The sequence below is a fragment of the Ambystoma mexicanum genome, chromosome 2q (genome assembly GCF_040938575.1).
Source record: "Ambystoma mexicanum isolate Mex_15411 chromosome 2q, UKY_AmexF1_1, whole genome shotgun sequence".
Lineage (NCBI taxonomy): Eukaryota > Metazoa > Chordata > Amphibia > Caudata > Ambystomatidae > Ambystoma > Ambystoma mexicanum.
Window position 1 is genome coordinate 1,064,797,438 of NC_090924.1, and position 20,519 is coordinate 1,064,817,956.

Here is a 20,519-nt window from a genome sequence, read left to right on the forward strand (position 1 = left end):
TGTGTTTAAATGCGACATGGGGAGCCCTATGCAGATTGTACACATGAGAGCATGGCAGTCTCTGTTCCTGGACATGGGTGGAGGTGAGGGATGGGTGCTGATGCCAGGTACATATATGGTATCCATGTCTGTGTGCCTGACCTGCGTGTCTGTGACTTGTGAATGCCATGGATGCATGACACATGTCTGTGACAATGTACAGATTCACTGATGCAGCCTAGTCATCCTTGTATCCACTGCGATTGGGGTGTACGGGGCCAGATGGATGTGACTGAGGTGAAGTGTGTGCATGTGATAGGCATGACCCATGATGCATGTGAGTTCCATTACATTGTATGTTTCGAGAGTCCATTGGACATGTATGGAAATGTCCATGGCATGCACCATGACTGTCACTGTGTGTGTTTTGCCTGGACTGACACATGTGTTGTGGAGGGACATGATGGAAGTGTACTTTGACAGTGGCACTCATCTGGTATTGCTTCCTGTCTAGGGGACCATTGTACAGTACCCTGATGCTTGTGTTCTATGTCTCCCTCTACGCAGCGGCTAGTGAAGAAGAGGGCGGAGACGGCACTGTGGAGCAAGGCGGCGGGGATGTCCCCACGGCTGCAGCGGAAGGGGTGGGTGAGCCCCCACAGGGGCCTGCTACGGCGGAAGACGGTGAGGAGCCATCCAGGTTGGTGGTTTCCACAGAGGAGGAGGAGGCCGCCACTGAGGTGCACATGGGGCCTGGTGGGGGCATCCCTGCTGGTGCAAGTGGTGCAGTCCAGGGGCAGGGGCAGGAGGCAGCACAGGTCACCATGGAGGGGCCTGTGCATGTCGCTGTCCCTGACCCTGTGGGTGCACCACCATGCACCAGCAGGGATGCCCCGTCCCAGGCCCGTCCGCAGGTAGAGGGGATGTCCATGTCATCTGACTCCCCTCCACCTGCGGACGAGGGGACCCCTGGCCGTATGGAGAACGTCCTGATTGGGGTCGCGATGCGCACGGCTGTGATTCGTGATGCCGTGCGTGCTTCCCAGGAGGAGCACGCACGTCATCACGAAGAGCACCGTGCCGACGTGGCCCAATTGGGATCGTCCATGTTCGGGGGTTTCCTGCATGTGTCGGCCAATCTGGCGGCCCTCTCCTCCTCTGTGGAAACTATACGCCAGTCGTTCTCCTTGCCGTCTTCCGGCCCAGATGCCACCAGGGCCCCCTGTGGACCTGCCCTGACCAATGCAGCCAGCTCGGTGGGGATCCCATCCCTGCCACAGTCGGGAGTCAGAGGTCCAGCAGGGGTGGACACCACAGCAACTGTACCCCAGCAGATGGAGGATGTGCCGGCATCATCAGGCAGGGCACGTGCACGACGGCGTCGGTGGATTCCATCAGCCTGGATGCCGTCGTGCTGGCAGAGGCAGTGGCGTCGGAGGCAGCAGCGGAGTCAACGTGGGAGGCATCATGGCTCGGGGCCATCAACATCGGAGGGGCAGGCATCGGCCGGAGGGCAGGAGGACCCAGGACGGGAAGTGTCTTCCGTGTGGCAGCGGTTGGGCCAGCAGATAGGTGCGGAGCGGCGGCGGGCGGAAGAGGCGCGGCTCACAATGGTCATGGCGGAGAACTCCATGCGGAGGGCCCTGAGGCGGGCCGAGTGCCTCGAGGCAATCCGCAGGGGGTTGGAGGAGGAGACAGCGTCGTCCCTGCGGACCCTCGGGGCCATGGAACAGGACCGCCTCTGGGACATCGAACAGGAGTTCGATGATGCCCTGGCCCGGAACACCACGGAGTGAGCCACTGGACTTGCCCGCCACCTTTGAATATAGTTATATAGTTAGTGTTAGGTTTCCTTTATTTTTTTTTTTATTTGGTTGCGATTGGACAATGCGCCACATTTTTGTATATAGTTCAGTTTTTAGTTAGTTGTCATAGTTAGGTTTCATTTGGTTGGGCTCATGGACCCGGGATTATCTTGTAAATAGTTCTTTAATGGATTTGTCTATTTTTTGGATTTTTTTCATCGCCATGGAGCAATGTTTTTTGTTTATCATTTACACTTGGATTACTTTTCTGACTGTGACTTTGGACACCATTTTTTTGGATTGTGCTGTGTGTTTTTGATTTTTTTCATGGACATTATTCTTCTTTTGGTTGTTTTGCTTTGTGGTTTTTCTCATTTCATTTCCATTCAAGTTGATTTTAAATACATTTTTATTTTCATCCTTCGATGTGTCGTATCATCTCATTGCTTTCATGCATGCCATGTTGGGTGTCTTAACATTCACTTGCAGCCATTGTGTGTGACAGACATGTGTTAATTTGCATTATTTACATTGGGTGTGTAACATGTCATTGCCTTTGATATGTGGGTGGATGTGATAGTTGGTTGGGCCTTTTGGCAGGGGAGGATGGCCATTACGGACATGATTGGGGATTGGTGGGCACCAGGTGCAGGGGGGCATGGATGGGACATGGGTGGGGGCCTGGTGGTGGGTGCCCCACAGTGCTGGGGGGTGGGGGTGATGGGAGACATGAGTTGGACATGGGTGGGGGCCTGCTGGCAGGTGTCCCACAGTGCTGGGGGGTGGGGGTGGTGGGAGACATGAGTTGGACATGGGTGGGGGCCTGCTGGCAGGTGCCCCACAGTGCTGGGGGGTGGGGGTGGTGGGAGACATGAGTTGGACATGGGTGGGGGCCTGCTGGCAGTTGCCCCACAGTGCTGGGGGGTGGGGGGGTGGGGAACATGAGTTGGACATGGGTGGGGGCCTGCTGGCAGGTGCCCCACAGTGCTGGGGGGTGGGGGGGGGGTGGGGAACATGAGTTGGACATGGGTGGGGGCCTGCTGGCAGGTGCCCCACAGTGCTGGGGGGCGGGGGGGTGGGGAACATGAGTTGGACATGGGTGGGGGCCTGCTGGCAGGTGCCCCACAGTGCTGGGGGGTGGGGGGGTGGGGAACATGAGTTGGACATGGGTGGGGGCCTGCTGGCAGGTGCCCCACAGTGCTGGGGGGTGGGGGGGTGGGGAACATGATTTGGACATGGGTGAGGGCCTGCTGGTCGGTGCCCCACAGTGCTGGGGGGTGGGGGTGGTGGGAGACATGAGTTGGACATGGGTGGGGGCCAGCTGGCAGGTGCCCCACAGTGCTGGAGGGTGTGGGGGGGGTGGGGAACATGAGTTGGACATGGGTGGGGGCCTGGTGGAGGCTGCCCCTGGTGGCTGGGGGTGGTGGGAGACATGGGTGGGGGCCTGGTGGTGGGTGCCCCTGCACTGCTGGGGGGTGGGGGTGCTGGTAAACATGGGTGGGGGCCTGGTGGAGGCTGCCCCTGGTGGCTGGGGGGTGGTGGGAGACATGGGTGGGGGGCTGGTGGTGGGTGCCCCTGCACTGCTGGGGGGTGGGGGTGCTGGGAGACATGGGTGGGGGCCTGGTGGAGGCTGCCCCTTGTGGCTGGGGGGTGGGGGTGGTGGGAGACATGGGTGGGGGCCTGGTGGTGGGTGCCCCTGCACTGCTGGGGGTGGGGGTGCTGGGAGACATGGGTAGGGGCCTGGTGGAGGCTGCCCCTGGTGGCTGGGGGGTGGGGGTGGTGGGAGACATGGGTGGGGGCCTGGTGGTGGGTGCCCCTGCACTGCTGGGGGGTGGGGGTGCTGGTAGACATGGGTGGGGGCCTGGTGGAGGCTGCCCCTGGTGGCTGGGGGTGCAGGGGGACATGCGTTGGTGGGCAGTAGTGCAAATTGACATGTGGGTTGGCTGGGGGGCATGGCCATGGTGGATGGGGTGCCTGCAGGACATGTGCAGGCTAGGCCCCTGTGGTGTGAGCCACCTGCAGGGGCCGTGGAGGGTGTAGAGGGAACACCTGGGAGGACCCAAACGTGCAATTCACGTGTGGTGCTCCCCACGCACCCCTGTAATACACGTACCCTGATGGAATCGCGTGTGGAGCTTCCCCTGCACCCTGAAATACACGTACCCTGCTGATATCGCATGTGGAACTTCACACGCACCCGAAATACACATACCCTGATGGAATCGTGTGTGGAACTTCCTGCGCACCCCTGAGATACGCGTACCCTGCTCGCACAGGCCCAATCGCGTGTGGAAATTCCCGCGCACCCCTGAAATACACGTACCATGATGAAATCGCGTGTGGAACTTCCCGCGCAGCCCTGAAATACGCGTACCTTGCTCGCACGGGCCCAATCGCGTGTGGAAATTTCCGCGCACCCCTGTAATACACGTACCCTGATCGAATGGCCTCTGGAACTTCCCGCACAACCCTGGAATACACGTACCCTGCTGATTTCGCGTGTGAAACTTCCCCCGCACCCCGTAATACACGTACCCTGATGGAATCACGTGTGGAACTTCCCGCGCACCCCTGAGATACGTGTACCCTGCTCGCACGGGCCCAATCGCGTGTGGAAATTCCTGCGCACCCCTGAAATACACGTACCCTGCTGAAATCGTGTGTGTAACTTCCCCTGCGCCCTGAAATACACGTACCCTGCTGATATTGCGTGAGGAACTTCACGCGCACCCTGATATACACGTACCCTGATGGAATCGTGTGTGGAACTTCCCGCGCACCTCTGAGATACGCGTACCCTGCTCGCACGGGCCCAATCGCGTGTGGAAATTCCCGCACACCCCTGAAATACACATACCATGATGAAATCGCGTGTGGAACTTCCCGCGCACCCCTGAAATACGTGTACCCTGCTCGCACAGGCACAATCGCGTGTGGAAATTCCCGCGCACCCCTGAAATACACGTACCATGATGAAATCGCGTGTGGAACTTCCCGCGCACCCCTGAAATACGCGTACCCTGCTCGCACGGGGCCAATCGCTTGAGGTAATTCCCGCGCACCGCATTGATAGCCGTAGCCCGCTTGCTGTGCTGGTACAGGGTTAGCGCAGCCCTTTGCGCTGGATTGGGTATATTGATAGCTTTTCCCTGCGCGAGAGGTGTTCTTGGGGGCGTAACTGGCGCTGCTACAGGGTCGCTGCGCCACTGTGCGCCACGGCTAGTTTTGGTGGCTGGAATCCATGAATACGCTGTGCGCGGAAATGGATTTTAGCGCACGCGGCTGGTGCAGGGATTCGCACGCGCACACTATGCGCCAGCCGCGTGCGCCACTTGTGCGCTGAATTCTATGAATTACCCCCAAAATGTTCTGTTTGAAGCAAGCAGAGTTACTGCACTGAAATTAGGGGTAGTGCGTCTACACCAGGGTGTTTCAGACGTTTTTAGGTAGGCTTGATGTGCCTCATCTTGTGTACGGCCTTCATCAGGACGAAAAGCTGTATAAAATGATGTCTGTGCTATGGCTTAAACTAGGTCCACACGCACCTTTTGGCCTTCAACATCAGCTAGATTCCCTGGAATTCTATCTAGAAAGTAACAGACTAACAATAAATCTGGGGAAATCGAGGATCATGATCTTTAAAGCAGGAGACAAAGTAACAAAAAAGGAAACCTATTGTTGGTCCCTGAAGGGACAACGTATCCTCACAGTAAAATAATTTACGTGCTTAGGCGTCAACATTAACAGCAGTAGGTGTGAAGCACAGAGGATAGCCGAATTACGGAAAAAGGCAAAAAATCTGGCAAATCAAGGTCGGATTCTACTACAGAAGTACTGTCGATATTCTTTAATTCCACTGGTGCAATTCTATCGGTGTAAAGTGCAGCCAATTGTAACATATAGCGCAGAGACATAATTTATGCTATCTGAAACTATATGGCCAAAACTGGAGGGGATCGTCTGGAAAACTTTACTTGGGCTGCCTAAAAGCATACCTATAGCCATCGTACAAAGAGAACTAGCCTCAACATCACTCAAAGCTATTACTCTTTGGAAATCAATTTCCCTGTACCGCAAATGTGTAGAGGAAAATCCGAAGAGTGGCTTTGCAGTCTTAAAACAAGCAAGTTTAGATCTGAGAGAGAAGCAGCTGACAGAATGGAAGGAAATATGCTTATAGACTTTCAGAAACATAAACGAAACAGAGGATTCCATGATATGTGACCCGGATAAGATTTTAAAAAAAGCTGTATATTAACGATTGGATTGGCACGCAGGAATAAATCTACAACTACAAATACTATGACGAATTCGGGTCCCGGCCACGACATATAAATGATCTTCCAGGATACATAAAGATCTTCCCTAACCATTTTCTTAGAATGCAATATCTGTGTCTACGCTTGAATCCTTTTCCATCAAATCTAAGGTTAAGTGAGAAAAAAGGCCCTAATGCTACAGCTATGTGCAGACTATGTTCAGACATCCACATAATTGAATCAATCCAACATCTGCTCCTGAGCTGTCCGAAGCTAAAAGTGGAAAGAGTATCAGAAATATGCAACATTTTGAAACAATATTGCAACAGATCTATTGAAGATTGATGGTTAGCCCTGATAGAGGGTTAAAAAAACGCATATCACCTTGGCAGTGTCGAAACTTCTGGTATGAATTCAAGCAAGACTAGACTTGGTTAACGGAGAAGATAAATAGCCTTCTGAAAATGGTCGGAGACGATTCTATATATGTATTCCGACATGACCAGTGGTTCTGTGCACCACAAACTTTGTTATCCTTTTTCGATTCATCGTTTTCTCAGTTCTCTCTTTTAAAAAAAAAAATGTTAATAAGTGAGAATGTATTTCTATTCTATGTGTAAGGGAAGACAATTGGAACAAAGAAGTTTTAATTTTTTTCTATTGATGAAAGGTTTTCAACTTTGTAAACCAAAAATATCAACAAAAAAAAGAAAATAAGCCTTGTGCGAGGGCACCGGCATCCCATCCGGCAGGCACTGATCTGAACTGCCACTGCCAGAACCCCATCGCGTCACCACACTTCAGCATTCTATCACCTTGCACACACGCGGTCAACAAGACCCATCATAACATCCTGCCCATTTGGAGACATGCCGGCCACAGGAGAAGAATAGACTTTTAAGTCATTTTATTGACCAGTGTGCCAGCCAACCTTTCCTTTGAAGGTTATAGAAATCACTTGACACCGATTGAGTCCTGTAATAGTATTACAATAGGAGACAGACATAGGGCCTCATTACGAGATGGGTGGTAGCCATGGAGCTGTTAGCTCCATGGCTGCCTCCCATACCGTGCCCTCGTTCAATGGGGACTTACCGGTGTAGTCCGACCCTGGCGGGACCGGTAAGTCCCCATTGAATAGACCATTCCCCATTCCCATTTGAGCCCCCATAGGGCTCAATGGGAATGGGGAGGGCACTAATAACGGGCTCGCGACTTGCAATCCCGTTATTAGTGCCCTGGTCCCTTAGCTGGACCCGTAAGGGACGTGTGGTCAGACCACACGTTCCTTGCGGTCCCCGCCAAGGGACCTTGGAATAGGGTGGTAAGGGATTACCAGGACCGGTCTCCTTACCGGTGCCCGGTATCCCTTACCGACCACCTTGCAATTACTCCCATGGTAGTTGTATCCATTCAAAATGTATATGTGGTTAATTTCACCCCAGCAGACATTGCCTTACTGCTGACAACAACCTTTAAGTAACTGTGCAATTTTAACCAAAATCGTTCTCGTGAGTACGTCCATTCTGAGTAGAATCTAACTTATCGAGGTACATCTACTCGTTATATAACACATTAAGAGTAGTCTTTCCTAAATGACACCAAAACCAACACATAGTTCCGCTGAACGAGAAAAAATGCACTTGTCAGTACATTGATATACAAAGAATGTTCGTAAGAGTCTATCTCATCCAAGAATCTGGATGACTGAATTCTCATAAACAATACAAAAATAGAACAAACAGGAAATACAACTGTCAACCTTATAACTAATTAGACATTTTTATCATATAATACAATATGCAAATCTCTCTCTCTCTCTCTCTCTCTCTCTCTCTCTCTCTCTCTCTCACTGCATTGGTCACAGTAACAAGGCATCATCCACTCTATACCCACTCATTGACTAAAATCAGTAAATCCATGAGAGAGTACCTTACCAAAAATAACAGGGAACACCGTGATGTCAAGAAGCAGGGCCAAGCAGTGAAGTTTGCCAAGAACTGAACTATTTGTTGGAGGCACTTTTGAACTGTCCTGTGTCAGCAGCCTTAGTACATTTTCCATTTTGAAAATCACTAGACCACAACTGCAGAAGGTGGTGTATCACTCAAGCCTGCACATGTACTTGATGTGATGTGCTGAGATCCTTCTGGGCAGAGATAGACTTCACAGCGTGTCTCTGTTAACGTAATCCTCCTTGAAAACGGTCCAGCGTATTGGATAGATATTGGTAGCCCAAGAAAAAGGATAATACTGGTCAACACTGACCAAAGTTCCTTATGCTTTGTTGATACCTATATGAGGGATCACTACGGCATTGCACTAACATGTTTGTGGCACCTCTGTTGCTTTGTGTCAGTAAAGGGTTGACCAAAATATAAACAGTATCTGTATGTCCTTATGGAGAGGAGGCATGTCGCTGTTGCTTCCACTGAGAGTTCCGATGAAATCCTATTGTTTCAGGGGGCTTGCATGGTTAAGATTGCTTACACAAATGACTGTATGATTGTGGCAAATGTACTTTTGCCCTGCAGGAGTACAAGGATTAGTATAGTCGAAAGCGCCCACTCAGCCCTCACCCTTCTACAAACCAATAGCCAACACAATCCTAAAGATCCAACAAGCACAGTAAAGAGATATACCACTGTTGCCTTTGGTGGTTCTGTCAACCGAGGAAAGGATATACTCTCAAGAGGTGTGTGAATGTGGTTTAGTAGCAACCTAAACAACCTAAACAGAAAAGTACAGCAGTCCAAAATAAAAGAATGTCCACTCAAGATTCTATAACAATGATTTGTGCATGCAATGAGCCACTAAAGGTCGATGAGGGCCGGGGTGATGTGGTCGTATCTGCGTAGACGATGTAGGAAACTACATGGGGCACACGGGAGGATGATGGGAGGCCTTTAAGGAGTGCATTGCTCCCATCCTGTTGGGATAGGACCAGTGCTTGAATGGTGGATCTAATGCTGTCCGGCAGGACGAAGGGCATGACATTTTTCACAGGAGGGAGAGATGATATCATGCTGTCAGAGTTTCCTTAGCTATGTTTGTCTTGAAGGAGAGGTGTTTGTCAATGTGGAACCCAAGGGATTTGGTGCAGGAGGTGAGCGTGGGTTTGAAGCCCTCAGAGTTCATGGTTGATAGCCAGGTCTGTATGTATGGGTGTTCAGTGTTGTTAGTGAAAAGTAGGAATTCGGTCTTGGAGGGGTTGAGCTTCAAGTATGCTCTTGACATTCAAGACTGGCTCAGCGAGGGACAGGTTTTGAGCCTATGTATGGCTCTTCAGTTCGAAGGTGTGGCAGTCACAGTCATCCAGTGCCAAGCTGCCATCGAGTCAGGGTTGAGCAGAAGTGCTAGAACCTACAGCACTCTGCAATGTTCATGAACTTGCCAAATGGTTTCCGATAAGTACACAACTAGATCATCAGCTCATGATTTCAGTTTCATTTCATCACGTTAATGATTCCCTCTGCTGGGGGCACTAGAGTGCCAGAATCCAAGATGGCTGCTTCTTTCTGAGCTCCGCGATGGGCCCGTGATGAGGGGAGATTGCAAGAATTCCACTGGGCTTGTATGTGCTGGGTAACTACCTGAGTCCCTGCTGACCACTGCAGCATGGCTTAGACTGCGTTTTGAGATTGGTGGAGACCGGGAAGTTGCTGAAAGGCCCTGAGACCTGGTTGCAGAGAAGACAGTGCAACATGCCTCTACCCCGGCCCGGCTGGTGAGAGGCAGCAGGGAGTGAGAGCCATAGCCAATGGGGCGTGAATGCCCTGTGGTAATCTGAAAAACGACCAGCGGGGTGCCGTGCCTGTCCTTTAAAGGTTGGTGCTGCCGAGAGCCGACTCATTCGGAGCAGCATTGGAGGATGGAGCAAGATGGACGGCCTGACTAAAAGTTGAGTTGTCGGGCAGTAACCACATTGAGAGCCGCAATCGACAGGAACCAGCAGCCCAGGATTACTGGGCTCCCGCAGGGAGCATGAGCCCTGTCAGGAATGCTCGTTGCGGCAAGCCCTTGTGAGAAGCATCCAGAGTACACTGCCTCAGAGGCAGCCCCGGTGCATGACCTGGCGTGCGTCAAGACCGAGCCCTGGTGGGCCTCCGAGATTTTGGAAGAAGACCTGTTGCGGAAATTGGCCAAAGCTATACCTAGTGGACTATGCACAATTTAGCTCCACAATCAACAGTGCGTGCCCCCCCCCATGCGGGAGGACGCTGAGGTCTAACTTAGTAGTGCCCACACACGGATGGGGTAAATGTATGTAATTCTGGTGCAGCAACACTGGACAGACCCCCACTCCAGCGATAAAGCTGTAGAGCACACAGTATCACATAATATTATCTCCAACAAAAATATCCCAGTATATATGGTCGTCAGGAATGGTCATAGTCGATATTTTTATTGGGGATGATATTTGGGTTTTTTGGGAGCGGGGTTGCGGGGGTGTCCCATGCTCCCTTTAAAATAATGCAGCGGTTGCAGGGGTGGCCCTCGCAGGTTCCATGCCTTAATATCGCCGGAAAAATATAGCAATATTTTTGTATTGGGATATTTTTGCAGAGATATTAACAAACAGAACCAAGCACACAGCATAGGGCAGTGTGGGAGCACTGAAAAGGACGTTCTGTGTCCAACAAAGAGGCAGGATGGTATGAGCAGGAGCGAGGGGCATGCCGAGCAAGTTACCCCCCACTATGGACCCACGGGCTGACCTAAGTCAACCAAGAATGCAACTCTGCTTGGAAACCGACAGGTAGGGGAGTGTGTGTGACCCACCCCCCCCTCTCAAGACTCAGCTGAGCCTCTGCTAGGGGTGGCTTGACTCTAACCAGGTGGAATGAGCTCCCCACTGCACCTGACCTGGGGAGTGTATCTGAGAGGTCGCCAACAGGGCTGGGCAGATCTGCAAGCGACTACTTGCTCTGGCTCTGAGGAAGAGCCGCATGGTAACCCTGTATCCCTAAGAGGAACAGCACAGGAGACGCACATAGTGCTTGGCTGCTGATTGGGAAAGGGTCATTTCATCAGTGTGCGGCAGAGGGAGTGTGGCATATTCCCCAACCGCAAAAATCACAGCTGCCCCACCTGGCTTCTGGCTTGGGAGTGAGACACAGGCAGTACCCGGCTAGGATACCCTCATGATATAGCAGCCCACCAACAAAAGTAGCCTGATCCTCTGAGAGTGGATAACTGTGTGCAACAACACTCGATTGGGGACTGACGGAGGCTGTATGGTGAAAGGGAATAAAAAGCAATCCCGTCTGACATTCTCCCAGAAAGAGGGGCTGAACAGAGGGAGTGAGAGGCCGATGTAGCCTCGCGAAGAACCAGCTAAGGGCAATACTCTGAGTGGGGATGATCCCCCCGCATGCTCAAGAGGTGGACATTGGCAATCGGAACTAAGCCTAGTCCTGGCTGAAATGAGGTCAGGCTTTCCCTCTGTCAATAATGAGCTGGACGAGTTAAAGTATAAGGTAGATAGGATGCAGGAGGGCATCTAAAAGGAAATTGGGAGGATTTCGGTGGCCGAGCACTGAGTGTGGGCTTTGGAAGATGCTAGCGGAGAAACAGCGCACACCATCGAAGAGCTCCGAAAGGATGTCAAGCTGATAAAAAAAAAAAATGAGGACCTCCAGGTGAGATCCCGAAGGAATAACATCTGCATCGTAGGAATTCCTGAATCGATTCCCCAGCGAAACATAGACACCTTTATGGAAACCTTTATAAAGGAGGTCCTGCAGGATTTCCCGCTTTCAACCCAGTTCCTGGTGGAGAGGGTGCATTGGGTGTCTCAAATAGCACCAAGGCCGGGCCAGAGCCCTTGCCCTCTCATTGCGTGCATGCTAAATTATAGAAACCGAGATACTATACTGCGCAAGGACAGGGAACTGGGGAAGCTAATGCATGATAACATGAGGGTCTCCTTCTACCCAGACTTCATTGCGGCGGTCCGGAAAGCCCACCTCTCCTTTCTTGCAGCTAAGAGCTCTGAGGGATCAAGGAATACAATATGCCATGTTGTATCCATCTAAGCTGCGTGTTCAACATGGAGGTCAAACCCACTTTTTCACCTACCCCGGAGCGGTGAATGACTTCATCGAGTCTCTTACGAGGAACCAACATGGGCCATGACTGGGAGGCACTGGTGGGAGTGGAACTATAAAGATTATGGTATGTAGGTTCGGTCAGACCCTTGCCTTGAAAGGGTCAAAGCTGGGACTAAGAATATTCCCAGATGGAAATTGAATATGAACATTAATGAAGAAATGTAATGAATCAGTTCACCAGCACAGTTTGAGTAATGGTACTGCGATCTCCCCCGGTGTGCTGGGGAGTTGTTGGTTACTTGGGTTGTTGTGTCTGGTACCCCCGGGCAGCACCTCATGGAGAATCAGTTGTTGAAAGGGACTGGGAGGAGGGGTTATTCCTCTGTGAGTTGTGGGAGGGCAGTGTGGGAGGGGGGTAAACAGGATGTTCTGTGTCGGAACATTCACCTCTCCTCTGGTCACTATGACCGAAAGAGGGAGAGTGCAACATCCCTTCTGGAGGTTTAAACCAGCAGCTTTATCAGACTTAGTATTTAACAGTGAAGTCCATGAATTAATTAAAACATATTTCATTGTCAATCTAGGCTCCGTACTTGAGATTGGTATGATCTGGAAGGCCTTTAAGGTGGTGATCTGGGGAGGTTGCCTGTCCGTAGAACTGAGGATACTAAAAACTATCCGCAGACAACTAGCGGAAGCAGAGGAAAGTATTAAGATACTTGAAAGGCAGGTGGATGTAGGAAAGCGGCTCGTGCCCTTAGCTGTCCTGCAGGATGAACTGGGTAAATTCAATGATTTGGCCAACAGGGAGGTCAAGTACTCCGCTTGCCCAGCTATGGCCCGTAGATACAAAGAAGAGGGCAGACCTGGCAAACTCTTGGCAATGATGGTCTGCCACGAGAGAGGCGTAGCAGGCATAGCTGCAGTAAAGACCCCAGACGGGTTGGTGGTTGTGACACAGGCCAACATTGTAGATACTTTCCGCCAGTACTATGCAAATGTATACTCTTCCAGGAGGTTGCATCTTGAGGTGGACCTGGAGGGCTATATAAGGGAGGCTGCCCTGCCGTTACTGAGCGAGGAGGCCATCCTGGCATTGGGCTCCCCATTACTCTCGACGAGGTCATAGACGCGATTTGAGCCCTTCCCACCTCTAAGGTGCCTGGAACGGATGGTATCACGGCCGAGTTTTATAAGGAGTGGGGTCCGGCGGTAGCCTTACATCTGCTAAAAGTGTGGAAGTAGGGGATGAAGGAGAGGTGCCTCCCCTCAACAATGAGGGAAGCAGTAATAACTTTAAACTTAAATCCTGACAAAGGCACCCTAAATTGCGTCTCGTACTGTCCAATCTCGTTATTAAACTTGGACAGAAAATCTTTGCTAAGATTCTTGCCGACAGGTTCCTCCCACATATATCTCACAGAATCCATGTAAACCAATCGTGCTTTATACCCGGCAGATCAGCCTCGTCCAACCTACGCCGCCTTTTTGCAATACTGGCCCAGATTGACCCTGAAGTGCAGGCGGCGGCAGTATTGTTGGACATGGAGAAAGCTTTTGACTCCGTGGAATGGGACTATCTGTTCGAGGTGCTGCGCCAACTGGGTTCCCCCCCTTTTTTCCTGGCGACTGTAAAACTATTGTATGCAGGATCAAACGCCTGCATTGGGATTGGTGGCATGCAATCTAAACCCTTTATGTTGGGCCGTGGGACCAGACAGGGCTGCCAGCTTTTGCCCTTGATCTTCACTGTGGCAATTGAGGTACTGGCAGCAAGACTACAGAAAAACCATGGGGCTAGGTGCCTCGCTATTGGGGGTACCAGGGAACTAGTGTTGTTATACGCTGATGATGGGATTCTATTTCTCAAGGACCCGGCAACCAACCAGCCTCCGGTGTCACAGGAAGTGATGAAATTCAGGGAGCTCTATGGTCTGATATTGAATAAAGGTAAATCCACCCTGTTTCCTCTGAACAGAAGCATATTAAGCCATTGGACACTGAGGGGTTTAGCTGGGAATCACAAGCAGTTACATACCTGGGAGTGAGGGTCAGTAGAGATGCCTGCACACTCTTGGAGGATAACCACTTTCAACATCTACAGGCCTTGAAGAACAAAGAGGAGAGATGGTGTAGACTCCCCCTTTCTGTGCTGGGCAGGATAGCAGTTGCTAAGATGGTGATCATACCCAAGTTGTTGTACATGTTTCAGAATGTCCTTCTGTGGCCGGGGGTGGGATTCTTTAAGGACGTGGAGGCCTTATTGATTTGGCTCGGTTGGCACCCTTGTAGCTCCTCATCAGCTTTGAAACACTGACCTTACCTTGGGACAGGGGGGCTGGGAGGGGGTGGGAGCCCCTGATGTAGAACTATATTTCTTAGCCTCACAGCTGTACTTCAGCTCAAAATAGATGCCAGGGGCGCCAGTTACTCCACACGTCCTTATAGAGAGATGCTTGATTCGCCCTTACTCTCTCCAGGGGGCCCTTCTCTCCCTCAGGGTGGCGGATAAATGCAAATTTGACCCAGTGGCATGCACTCTTCATTTCTGGAAGCGGGCCTTAAGTAGATTGAGGATAGACGTCCCCTTCAACCTGGCATCCAGCTTTGGAAAGTGGAGACAATAGCCCCAACCTCTGAAGCAACTATTGTCAGGATAACTCGAATGGGAGATATATACCCAAATGAATCCTTTGTCATCCTAGAGCTGTTTACTGAAAAAATGGGAGGGGGTCTACACCGCCTCTTACAGTACCTACGAATGAGGACATGCTTTAAAGAATGGTCCTCGGTGTTCACGGAGCAGCCGCCCTTCACCCCGCTCCTGAAGAACATTGTGAACTCACCGGGCTGCAGGTGGTGATTTATGCGTTATACCCGCTAATTCAACACTCCACATGTGACCTTGAAGTGCAGACAACATTGGAAGGAGGACGCTGGGACCCCTTTCACAGACACACAGTGGGCCAAAACACACACAAAGGAGCTTTTAATACACGGTTACAGCTGATTCAATTAAAAACACTACACCGCACATACATGTCCCTGGCTTGTATCAAGCGGTTTGATAGCTCAAGGCCGACCTGTTGTTGGCGCTGTGGACATGACCAGGCTGACTTCCTTCACTTGATGCGGGCATGCACCAAGCTTTAACCGTTCTGGGAGGAGGTTGTGGACTGCTGCTTTACCATTCTCAGGCAGGTCATCACTTTTGAATTACTGTTTTATATGTTCAGGTGGGCCCCAAACCTCCCTAGGCAGGTTCGAAAGCTGGTCACAACCTGCGTGATAATTGCTAGGGTACTGTATCCTACTGAAATTGACTAGTTCAACCCCCCTGGGATAAAGATGTGGCTCAAGGACCTAACATGGCGCAGTGACATATGGGAGCCTGTGCAGTCAGCAAAACAGAATGAAAGATATTTGGGGCCCCTTCACTGCTTACCTTCTGTCTTTATGCGCTGAATCAGGAGACTGAATGGTGTGTGTCACAGGGGGATCCGCACTAGCTGAGACATCATATGCATGGGTCCTGTCTTTTCTGCCGCTCTCCTCCTGTAAATGTTGGGGGGAGGTGGGCCTGCACAATTGGCACTGATACACTTACCAACTACTTGGGATCACTGGAACGACTGTGGAACACAGCTATGTACCGTTAAATTACCGGATTGTTGAATTTACTTGTGTACTGATACTGTTAAGTGATGTAGAAATTGTTGTGTACTGACACTATGTGATGTGAGTCACCAATAAAGAAAGTTTTTTTAAAACAAATTATTCCCTCTGCTTGTCAGAACAAATGGGTGAATAGTTCTACCCACCGGTCAATCACTTTAAACTGTTTGTGCCTTCCTTGTTTGCCACTCGTTTCCCCTACTTAAGTAGCCCTCCAGCCTATTTTCCTTTGCAGTTGGTGAGCAGGTGCAAGTGGATCTATGTCACCTGGCCTAAGCCACACCAAATTGTCAATCACTTTAAACTGTTGGTGTCTTCATGGCTTGCCACTCGTTTTCCCGATTTAAGCATACCTCCAGCCTATTTTCCTTTGCAGTTGGTGAGCAGGTGAAAGTGGATCTGGCCGTGCTCATCTGTCAATCACTTTAAACTGTTGGTGCCTTCCTGGTTTTCCACTCTTTTTGCCTGCACCAGACTTGACGTCAACAACAATGGCTCCTTTGCAGTCCTCTACTGCCACTTCCTGCTCTCCCCGACACACACAGTCACCTTCCATCTTATCTACAAACCACCCAAAGCCAACATTGCCTTCATCTGAGACTTCATCAACCTGGTCACCACCATAACCCTCACGCATGCAACAACATATTGCTAGGTGACTTCAACCTCCCAGGCAACAAGGGCACCAAACTGATGAAGGAAGCACTCCTTGGTCTTCCCAACAACCTCAGCCTAAGAGAGCACATGATCGACCCAACACACAACCTAATCTTCACTGCACGGTCTTCCCTCCACTACAACTCTCCTCTACAGCTTGACTGGTCTGACCAGCTATTCATGCCTTTAACCATCATGCATACCACCCCAGTCAAGCACTCCCAGCAGAAACCCATCAGACAAACCTTAAGATCCTCAAGAAATAACCCAGTGGAAGCTCTCATGGAAGACCTCATCAACCTCCAGCTTACATGTACCAAACATCCCCAGCCAAACTGTGACCATCTACTGGAAGCCCACAACACCACACTTTCAACCACCATCATCTTACATGTGCCTCTGAAACAACACACCTGCAAACCGAAACCATCAGCACCCTGGTACATGCAAGAACTCAACCTCAGAAAAGAAACCATCAGGAAACAGGAGAAAACCTGGTGCTTCTCAAGGAACTCCGAGCAACTCGCTGACAGCTCATCAACAGAGCCAAGGCCTCCTACTATCAGAACACCATAGCAGAATCCAACATCAACATCAAAAGAAGACCCCTCTTCAAACTGATCAAGCACTGAGTCAACCAACTATCCCCAATGCCATAGCACACTCCATCAAAAAATCTAATGCCATCAACACCTTCTTCATTGACAAAGTCAGCAAGATTTGCAAGCACATAGACACCAGCTGTGCATCCACAGACCATCCACACAAAATCTCCACACCCTGGGAAACCTTCAAGACACTCTCGGCAGAGGACCTTGTAGAAACCCTGGCACCCTCAAAGCCACTTTGTATACAGACATCATCCCAGCATCCATCCTCTAGACCATCCCTGCAGAAGCTCTCTTTCCCTACCTGGAGATGATCAACAGCTCCCTAACTGAAGGCATCTTCTGATTGACCCTAAAAACAAGACAAATCCTCCCTCTACTAAATAAACCCACTCTGTATCTGACAACCTACGTAACTATTGCCCAATCACCCAACTTCTCTTCCACGGGAAGATCAATGAGAAAGTGGTAACCGCACAACTGCAGCAACATATTGCCATCAACAATCTCTTCCAAACGTACCAATCCGGCTTCAGACCCAGATGCAGCATGGCGACAGCAACCATACAGGAAGTCGACGATGCCCTCAACATCCTTGATGATGGCCACCCTAGCTTTCTGGTTTTACTCGACTTCTCGCCGCTTTTGAAACAGTAGATCACCAGGCACTTACAGACACCCGACTTTGGCGCATGAGGATCAGCAACCTTGTCCTATGCTGTTTCAAGTCCTACCCCGCCAACCTAGACTCCTCTAGATCGTAAATGCTACCCATCACCTTTGGAGTTCCACAGGGTTTCATCCTCTCCCCAGTGATCTTCAATCTATACATGAAGCAACTGGGAGCCCTCCTAGCCGCACACAATGTCCACATCCACAAATACATTGATAACACACAGCTATACCTCAATCTCAACTGCATCAAGGACATCCATAAGCTCAAAACCTGCCTCTCGCTGATCCAATCTTGGATGTCCAAAGCATACTTGAAGCTCAACCCCTCCAAGACCAAATTCCTACTCCTCACCAACAACATTGAACACCCAGCCATACACACCTGGCTATCAGCTATGAACTCTTAGGGATTCAGACCTGAGCTCACCTCCTGTGCCAAGTCCCTCGGGTTCCACATCGACAAAACTCAGACAGCTTGGTATCAGCTCACCCTACTTCAAAACGTCTAGCCGTTCCTCCCTGGTGACATCTTTAGATCCACCATTCAAGCATGGGTTCTAGCCCACCTGGATGGGGGTGATGCACAGTAGATATGCATTGTTTTACACCTCTTTAAAGCACTCTGTTGCTTCTTGAAGCCAAGTCCACGCTAGTAAAATACCATAATAATAATATTAAAAATAATCATGATAATTATTATTATAATAAAAGAGGAAATACTCCAGGACGTATTAGAGAACTCTGTCTGGTGCCCTTAAAACTGGAAATGTGCTTGGCCCACCTCTTCCAATAATTGCAGAGGAGCATATGTCCAAGTTCCACTATTCAGCTATGGCTATCAGCAGTTGGGCATCTTGTTACTCCCATGAGGTATGAAGGCATGCTGATCATTCTAGATAAGAGATCATTTAACCCATGAAAAGAGCTAATCCAATACTTGACAGTAGATCTTGTCTGCATTTACTTGTGATATATGATGATAAGATGTTACCAGTGTTTTGGTATTTAGCCTAATTTTGTATAAAACATTGTTTATCATTTTCCAAGAATCTAAGAACTTGACCTATAATTCTGTCTTGGCAAATGCATCCAATGAGACAGGGCTGAATGGTAAGGGCTAAGAAGGACAGTCTCGGACAGCACTCCATCTCTGCTTCACTTGCGCTGGCCATAAACCTGGAATCATCTCCACAAGCTGGCAGCTGCAGAAATTATCCTGAATCGTAAAAACGATAGTTTAGATTCCCCAGGTAATGAGCAGCCCATACCAAGAATCGATAGCATGGTCAGAATTGATTGCAAGACTCTGCTAACTACATTGGAGTTTTGGATCAGGGAATCAGAAATGTTGGAATTTTTACAGGGGATATTTAGAGGTAAATGGGACACTGTTGAACACTGTTTTCTTATTTGTGCACAAAAAATGGAAATGCTGTATCCGAAACAACATGTTTTTATATCTTGTTTTTGTAGATTTGAAAGCTGCATTTGCTTAAGTGGATATATAACTCCTATGGTCAGTTTTCTGTAAACTGCGGGGACCCATATCAATTTTAGGTGTGATTAAAGCTCAATACAAATGCAACCAAGCAAAGATCAGATATGGACTGGAAGGCGAGTGCACCAAGGCCTTTGACATCCATAAGTGAATAAGTCATCTTTATTTTCCATAAATATAAATACCCTGGCAGAAATTATACAAAAGTGTGATTGATCAAGGCTCAATAATGACAAACATGGAATTCTGCTTTTTGCCGACGATGTGGTGCTGTCCCCTTTGGGAATAAAAAATCAACTCTGATGTTTGGAAATATTCAGTGATAATTGGGCAATGGAAATACCACTGACAAAAACAGTATCAATGGTGTGCCATAAAAAGCTAAAGAAGAAATACTATTTGAATATAAGGGAGTGGCTGTCCAACAAGTCAAACGTTTTGATTACCTGGAAGTGTGACTAACTTCTAATGGATCATGGGCAATGCAGATAGAACGTAATCACTGCATATTGACAAAGTGTGTTGGTGTAACCTTATAGATTGACATAAAATTTGGGGGAGAGCACACTTGGAAACCCTATACGTATACAAGTTAGAAGCCTGCTATGCAGCCGTAAGCACAACTGAATTGTGGGGGAGTGTAGCGCTAGGATCTTTTGAAATTAGTGAAAAACTATGTTTAAAACGTGTATTATCTCTACCACTTAGCACACCAACTGTTCCATTATATATAGAAGATGGCATTTTGCCAGTAAAATATATTGTTTGGATAAGGGGTTTTCTTCTGGTTTAGGCTCAACACAAGATAACAACTACAATTACATAAAAGTGCAGTTCTGAGCATCTGAAATAACATTAAGGGCAAATCAAGAATGGTCCCTTTGCCATTTTTTTAGGTAGCCCAAATTTGGGACGAATTACAATAGAATATCTAAGTATGAAAATGAATTGGGGTTGAGAAAATTTCATAGGAGTGAAAAATCCCCCAATAAAAGGCTTGTTGTTCACAAAATGTAGATTGAACGCTTTACCACTCCCAAGCTGGTAGGCAAAAGGGGATAAATGAAATATGAGAATTGATGTGCAAAAACTATCCACCTTTTTTTTATCATGTTTATCCTACTTATGACATCCTAAGATGGGCATTTTTAATACCGCCTATTATAGCAAACAGACATTTTAACACACATGTTGCTACTGTCTTTTTTAAAGTGCCAATTAATCTTGAAAGTGTCTGCATATTTGCTAAATTTGCTAAATGTTTAAAATGTGCATGGAAAAGAAGAAAGACCTTGATGAATCATGTAGTG